This window comes from Chrysochloris asiatica, unplaced genomic scaffold (assembly GCF_000296735.1).
Source record: "Chrysochloris asiatica unplaced genomic scaffold, ChrAsi1.0 scaffold00094, whole genome shotgun sequence".
Taxonomy (NCBI): Eukaryota; Metazoa; Chordata; class Mammalia; order Afrosoricida; family Chrysochloridae; genus Chrysochloris; species Chrysochloris asiatica.
Genome location: NW_006408612.1, coordinates 10,170,808 through 10,178,069, shown reverse-complemented (window position 1 = coordinate 10,178,069; position 7,262 = coordinate 10,170,808). Strand labels below are relative to the sequence as shown.

The 7,262-nt window shown below is 40.6% G+C and overlaps 1 protein-coding gene across 1 annotated transcript in view; it reads left to right on the top strand.

The window, feature by feature from the left end:
• PDE11A (phosphodiesterase 11A) overlaps positions 1-7,262 on the top strand; it is a 747,671-nt gene that overhangs the window by 692,914 nt on the left and 47,495 nt on the right. The gene's annotated exons all lie outside the window — the stretch shown is intronic.

Below are 7,262 nucleotides of genomic sequence, written 5' to 3'. Positions count from 1 at the left end.
GAAACCCTGTACAGAGTCGCTATGAGTCGGAACCGACTCCGCAGCACATAATAACAACAACCTAAAATGAGGGGGCTATAAATGTGGGATAATGTGACAGACTGCAAAGACATTTGAACTGCAAGGTCAGCAGTTCAAGCTCACCAGCTGCTCCTCAGAAACCCTATACAAGGTCTCTATGGGTCGGAATCAACTCGACGGCAATTAACAACAACAATAAAGGCACGAAGCGACTGACTGACAAGTTTTCAAGAGGGAGTTTAGTTTAAGAGTGTGCGGGGGAAGATAGAGTCCCCACTGAACAGTTTTCATATTGTCTAGATGGACAAGATCTGTTGAAAGGAGATGGGAATAAGATTCTTATGATTCAATAGTGAATAACTGTTATCATGACTAATTGCGATTGTTACAATTGTAAAGGTAGAAGTTTTATAACAAAAACAGGGGAGTGGTTAATCTTACAGTCCAGAAACAGAGGACCCTAGGACCATCAAGGGAGAAGAGCAGAAGCGGAATGTGGGACCCAATCCAGAGAAGCAGCGACACCACAGATGGAGGCAGAGATGAGAACATGGAGAAAGGGAGCCGCTGAGGACTGTAGACTCATGGGAAGAGAGGAACTGAGTGCTGGTGGCCAGGAGGCAGGCTTGCAGAATGTGCCCTTTGGTAGTTTCAATTATTATATATTCCTGAGTGCTTTTGTGCATATCTCCCCACTCCCTAGACCCCAAAAAAAGAAAAAACAGAATGGAAGCAAATACTGTTGAATGATGCACAGAGGAGATTGTAATAATTGCAATGAAACGATGGTGTAAAGCCAATGTTCTCCCATGAAAACTATCACTCAGTTCACAATAAATTTATTTTTTTAAAAGTTAGCAGTCCAGTGTTAACCCTACAGTGTCACCAGGGCTCCTTAGCCTATCCTTTCCAAAAGAGTTCCCAGACCCAATAACTCTTGTGCATAGTAGAATAATGAAGCCTCAATGAACATACTTGATTTTGATTGGCTTTGAGTGTCTCAAACATATTTGACCTTGGAAATCTTCCTAATGTTTTTTTTTATTTTTTATTTTTTTTGCTTTTTGTTGTTAATTTTACTTTTATTGATACCATGTAAGACATAAAGATTCCATGAAACATGGGTTTTTGCTATGACCCCATGGTTTGGGCCAAGAGTCTTTGTGAAGTACCTTCCCTCTTGAAAGTCTGTCACTCTCTGAAGTGCTGGGGACAAATACAGACACCTGCATTCTGATTTCTAGCACTGCTACAGAGTGTGCAGGACCCGTTCCTGGCAAGGACACAGGGGTCGGCGCTCAACTGTTCACAGTCTACTTTTTGAGTACAGATTAGAGCTGCCATCAGTTAACACTAGGAGTTTAGTGTACATTGGCTTCTAATTCTGTTTCTAAGCATTTGCTTTCATATGTGAAACCTGACGAGTTCTGTACCCCCCACCTAGCTCAATCAGACTGAGCTGCTTTTCTAACTTCAGAGTGAGAAACACATGCAGGGAAAGCAAAACCTCTTTAGTTTCTCACCCTATATTACTCCATTAAAAACACAGTATTGTTTTTTAAGGACCTCACAACCACTTAGTTTCTGGCTTATTTACCACTAAGTTTTCAGCACTTTTAGGGGCTTCATATTACCCAAGAAGAAGAAAAAGATCTAGAATACTGTCTTGAAGATGGAAATGTAATTTTGCTAATGAGTATAAGTAACAAAAGTATATCCATTTTTACTTGTATACAATCCATTACATGAGAGCATAACATCAACCAACTAAAGCATAAAACAAGGAGTAGCATGTTTTGCGTTAGGCTGCTAACCGCAAAGTCAGCAGTTCAAGTCTACCGGCTGCTTCACAGGAGAAAGAGGAAGCTCTCTGCTCCTGTAAAGACTCCCAGCCTTAGAAACCCTATATAAGGTCACTGTGAGTTGGAACAGACTCCATGGCACATAACCACCACCAAAGTAAATAAAGCTAGTGCAAAACAAATTATTCTAATTATAAATGGAAAGTAATGTTCTTTTATGTAATAATGAAAGTGCAGGTGACAAAAATAAAAAATTATGAGCATTTATGATAAGGAGATCTTCAACTCTCTTTGCTTCTTGTCTCCTCTCACCCTCACTCTTCAGATAGCTATGAATAAGCTAGGCCTCCATGTGTAAAGGCCACAGCTGTTGGGTCAAGTATATCTTGCTCTGCTAAATTGACCTTGACCACACACATTGAGTTATTTTTTAATGGTATTCCATTTTCTGTGCACACTTAGGCAATAAATGGGATGAGTAAATTACTCTTGCAATTAATAAATTCCTTTTATCATTGATAACGCTTAAAAGGTTGAAGACAGTGTATTTGTGGAGCTGATTAATCTGGGTACTATTTTGCAAAACCACTTTGGAATGAACCCAAAGTTTACATTACCCTTCCTATCTGATTAGCTATAATACATGGCAGAACAGAGCTTCCTGTGCTTTCCCATGTTAATGTAATCATTTCATTACTAATTCACAATCATTTGGGCTTATTTTATACTTCAACTCACTCCAAAGTGGCTTTGGCTTTGGACTGAATTTACTTTTTTTTTTTTTTAAATACATTCTCTGATGATTCATATTTTGTTCCATCTTCATACAGTTTGTTTTAACTGGATAATCTCACATTAACTGTTGTTATTGTCATGGTTGTTAGTTACCGTTGAGCCAGTTCCAACTCATAGGGAACTGCCTCACACAGAATGAAACATGTCCAGTCCTGAATCATCGGTTCAATCATTGCTAAGCTTGACTTATTGTTACTGCTACTGTGCCAGTCCATCTTGTTGGGGGTCTTCCTCTTTACCTAGCATGATGTCCTTCTTCAGGGACTGGTCCCTTCTGATAATATGTCCAAAGTAGGAGAGACAAAATTTCACCATCCTGGCTTAAAACATTAAGTGCTAGTGCTCCAAAAAATGCAGTGGAAATCAGTCAATGGGCTGGAATTTTCTCAGAAAAGTATAAAATCTAAAGAAAATGGTGCATCCAGTAAGGAAAGTCACTGAGGGGAAATGTCTGAAGGAACTCAAGTTATTCCTGAAAGGACAATAATCAGGGTTCTAAAGGGATAGACGGAAGAAAGATGAGGCTTTCAGCTCCTACGAAGATTTAAAACCTTGGAAACCCTATACAGAGTTCCTGTGAGACAGAACCAACTCGACAGCACTTAACAACAAAGGGCTAGAAGGCAAACTGAAGTACACAGGTTAAAGGAATGCTAAATATGACTGATCTGAAGTGAAATATGTTGTTATTAAGTGTTGCCGAGTCGGTTCCAACCCATAGCGACCCTGTATAGGGTTTCCAAGGAGCCACTAGTCAGCTTGAAACCACCAACCTTGAGGTTCAAACAGACTTTGCAGTCCAGCACATTAACCCCAGCACCACACCAGGACTCCAAAATGAACTATAGAGGCTAAGAATCCAGTTTGGCCTTGCTAAGTCAGTCTGGAGTTATGACAAATGATACAATATAGTGCACATGAGACAAAAACACCCTCCTTATCTACCACTTAGTATTCAGTACTTTTAGGAATAATATTTGACCCTGTGATATGGCAGGTTTTGGTGACAAGAAACTTCATGTAGAGCCTGAGGTAAATGGAGACTTACATGCTGCTGCTGTTGTGAGCTGCTGCTGAGGTGATTCCATGTATAACGGAAAGAACCACCCCCAGGCCCTGTACCAACCCCAGGATCAGTTGGGGATTGTGATCCACACGGTTTTTATTGACTGATTAGAGAGCTGGATTCTCCTTGCAGGTGGAGTGGTGTGGAGAGATGGAGTCTAACGAGGGTAGGCTGGAGGATGCTGAGTACAGTAGTTGGACAAGAGGCAAGTCCAGTGGGGTCTGTTGGCAATATGACTGAGAAACTACAAATATAGTTTTTTGCTGTTGTTGTTAAGTGTCATCGAGTTGAGTTCCCAACTCATAGCAACGCTGCATAAGGTTTCTGAGGAGCAACTAGTGGGTTTAAACTGCCAACCTTGTGATTCAGAGTTCAGTGCCGATCCTACAGCACCTTATCATACCATTTGTTGTTGTTGTCATGTGCTGTCGAGTCAGTTCTGACTCATAGTGACACTATATTGGGTTTCCAAGGAGCAGCTAGTAAGTTTGAACCACCGACCATGCAGTTCAAACCAACCTTGCAGTCCAGCGCATTAATCCACATCGCCACAAGGCTTGTTTGCTTCACTGGCTTTCAGTGGGTGTTATGAATTGAATTATATTCCAAAAAAATATGTGTTGTAAATGCTAGCCTTTCTGTCTGTGATTAGAATTCCATTTGGGAATAGATTGTCTATGTTAGGCTAATAAAGCAGGATCACACTAATCCTGAGTATATTTTGAGTCACTGTCTTTTGAGATATAAAAGAGATTAAACAAACTAGCAGAACAGAGATGGGGTAAAACAGATGTCAAAACCCATGGAGATCTCCAAGGAACCAAAGACAAAAGCTGCAGAGACAAGGACCTTCTTCCAGAGCCACCAGAGAGAGAAAGCCTTCCCCTAGAGCTTGTTGTTGTTAAGTGCTGTCGAGTCAGTTCCAATCCATAGCGACCCTGTATAGGGTTTCCGAGGAGCATCTGGTGAGCTTGAACCGCCTACCTTGTGGTTCAAACTGACTTTGCAGTCCAGCGCATTAACCTACAGCGTCACACCAGGACTCCTACCCTATAGCAGGCACCCTGAATTTGGACTTTTGGCCTCCAAACCTCTGAGAGAATAAGTTTCTGTTTAATAAAGTCACCCATGTACAGTATTTCTGTTATAACCACACTAGATTGATAAAAACGTGGGTGATCTCGTGTGACTTCATGAAAACATGAAAAAAGCCTGTGCTTGTTAAATAGCAAGAATAGATCAGACACTTTTTACTTGTGCTCCAATTTCCAGAATTATTTTTCCTCTTTAAGCTAAGGGTGAAGATTTCTGCTATTCATAGGCACCTGGAAGACTACTTGTTTGTGTGTCCAGATAGGGAACCCAAATTAAGTAAGTACCCTGGTGCATTTTGGGTGTCCATTGAGTTTAAAATTGAAGTCATTGTTTCTATGACAACTTCAATGTCCATTATTTGGAACCATGTCGAAGGTAAACAATGAGGCACGCTTCCACGCACACACAAAAGTTCATTTCTGAGGAAGTCACCTAAGCAATATAGTGATTGTTAATTTTCCAGAAAATGTAGAAAGCCAAAAAAGAGATTTGTGGGCCATGTTTACCATTCCATTGTGAATGAGAGAGTAACTGGTTCTATCTCAAGTGGAGAAAGATTACGTGTGACATTTATTCAACTCTCACAGCATGCCAGGTAGGATGGTAACATGCAGAGAACAGTCCCAGATCCATGTTCAATCATAGGGAGATATGTTTATATGTGAGAACATAATTCTATGGAACGTTCCTCTTTTTAATCTTAAGGTTCCAAAGTTTTCCTTTTAAAAAGACAGGAAGAAAAAAAATGGTCCTAACAGGCAGAAGTCATGATTTATCTGTGACAGCATTTTAATCAGGAAGCATATAGGAAGCTGAGAGTGGGCAGGGAACAATCAAAGCATCAAAGCGTGTTCCCCAGGAGAAGACTAAAGCCTGTTTAGTTAGCTCTGTCCTAGCAGGGTATCTCAGAGGAACACATTGACATCTGATTCCCTTGCTTTCTGCTGCCTTTGCACCCTGCTGGGGATCCATTAGCCTGCTGCTCAACATCTTTGCAGGGAAAAAAAAAAAAAAAGAAAGAAAAGGGGATAAAAAGAGAGATGCCATCAAACTTTGAAGTCATTGCTGCACCAGCCTTAGGGATAAACAGAAAACCTGATGTCACAGTATCATACTGAGCTTCTTTTTGCAATAACAAGTTAAGTTTTTGCTCTTTATTTGCATTCCCAACTTAATAAAACCTCAGTGTACCAAGAATTTCAATCCTGCACAGAGCTGTTGTAAATCTCCTGTTAATTAAGGATTGAGAAATTTAATTTTGACTACTAACATTTTCAGGTTCTCGGTTCACCCCAAAATGGTTTTGGTTTGGGAGGGGATTTACTTGCAGATAATGCCAAAGGGCTTGACTGACCTGGGCAACATCTAATTAAAACAATTGTCTCTCTCAATTAAGGCTCTTGAAGCATCCTCCATCCAAGAGCATTGCCTTCTTGTAAAAATGTCGTGGGACTTCTACCACGAGCTGTACATCTGATATGAAAATGATAGTAACCTTTGACTTGTTTTTCTGGTCTCAGTTGTAGTGGTTATTTTATAAATGCAATTATTAGTATGCTCTTCAGAAAGATAAAAAGAAAAAACTCTTTAAAGATATCCTTGACACGACACTCCCTGGGACTCAGAAACTGATAAATTGAGAAAGAGGATAGAAGGTACTACTTCAGGACAGTTTCTCCGGGTTCCGACTAAAAGTACTTTAAAAACCAGTCAATATTCCCCACAATGGTTCCTTTCTTGGGTCCAATTTAAAACAAACAAACAAAAGCCTAGCGTCATCTCCTTTGAAGAAGCCTGCAAGATATAGAATTTGGGTAGAGAGAACAGCAACATCAGATACTTAAAAACAAAAAGGATGCCACCCAAATCAGTTTCCTGTGTCTTCTCGGCAACACGTAGTGTTCTTGGGGATGAGACACAGAGATCATTGGGACTAATGTCTGCACTTGACATTTAAACTAAAAAACCAAAGCCACCTCACTACCATCAAGTCAATTTCAACTCATAGTGACCGGATATAGGACAGAGTAGAACTGCTCCTTAGGGTTTCTGAGACTGTAAATCTTCATGGAGTGACATCACATACAACTCTAAAATTTTAGAAGAAAGAAAGGAGGGAGGAACTGAAGCTTCTTACATTCTACACACTTGATGTATCTTGCTCACCCTTATCCTGGTGATGGGAGGAGGGGCTGGGGTACTTCAATTTGACAATTTTTTCTGGTTAAAGCAGGTCTTTCAGAAAACTAAGCTTAGAATTGCATTCAATCTCCCCAGTGAGCATCTCCATGCCAGGGGAATTCAGTTCTTGTTGTGACCTTGGAACAGTTGTGACCATGAGGGAGAAAGAAGGACCCTAAGTGCACACACTTCCTGCTGGGTCTCAGTGGACTTCATGAAAGGTGGCTAATCAGGACTCTGGGTGACCTCTGGGTGACGATGTTGTTGTTGTTAGGTGCCATCAAGTCAGTACCAACATATAG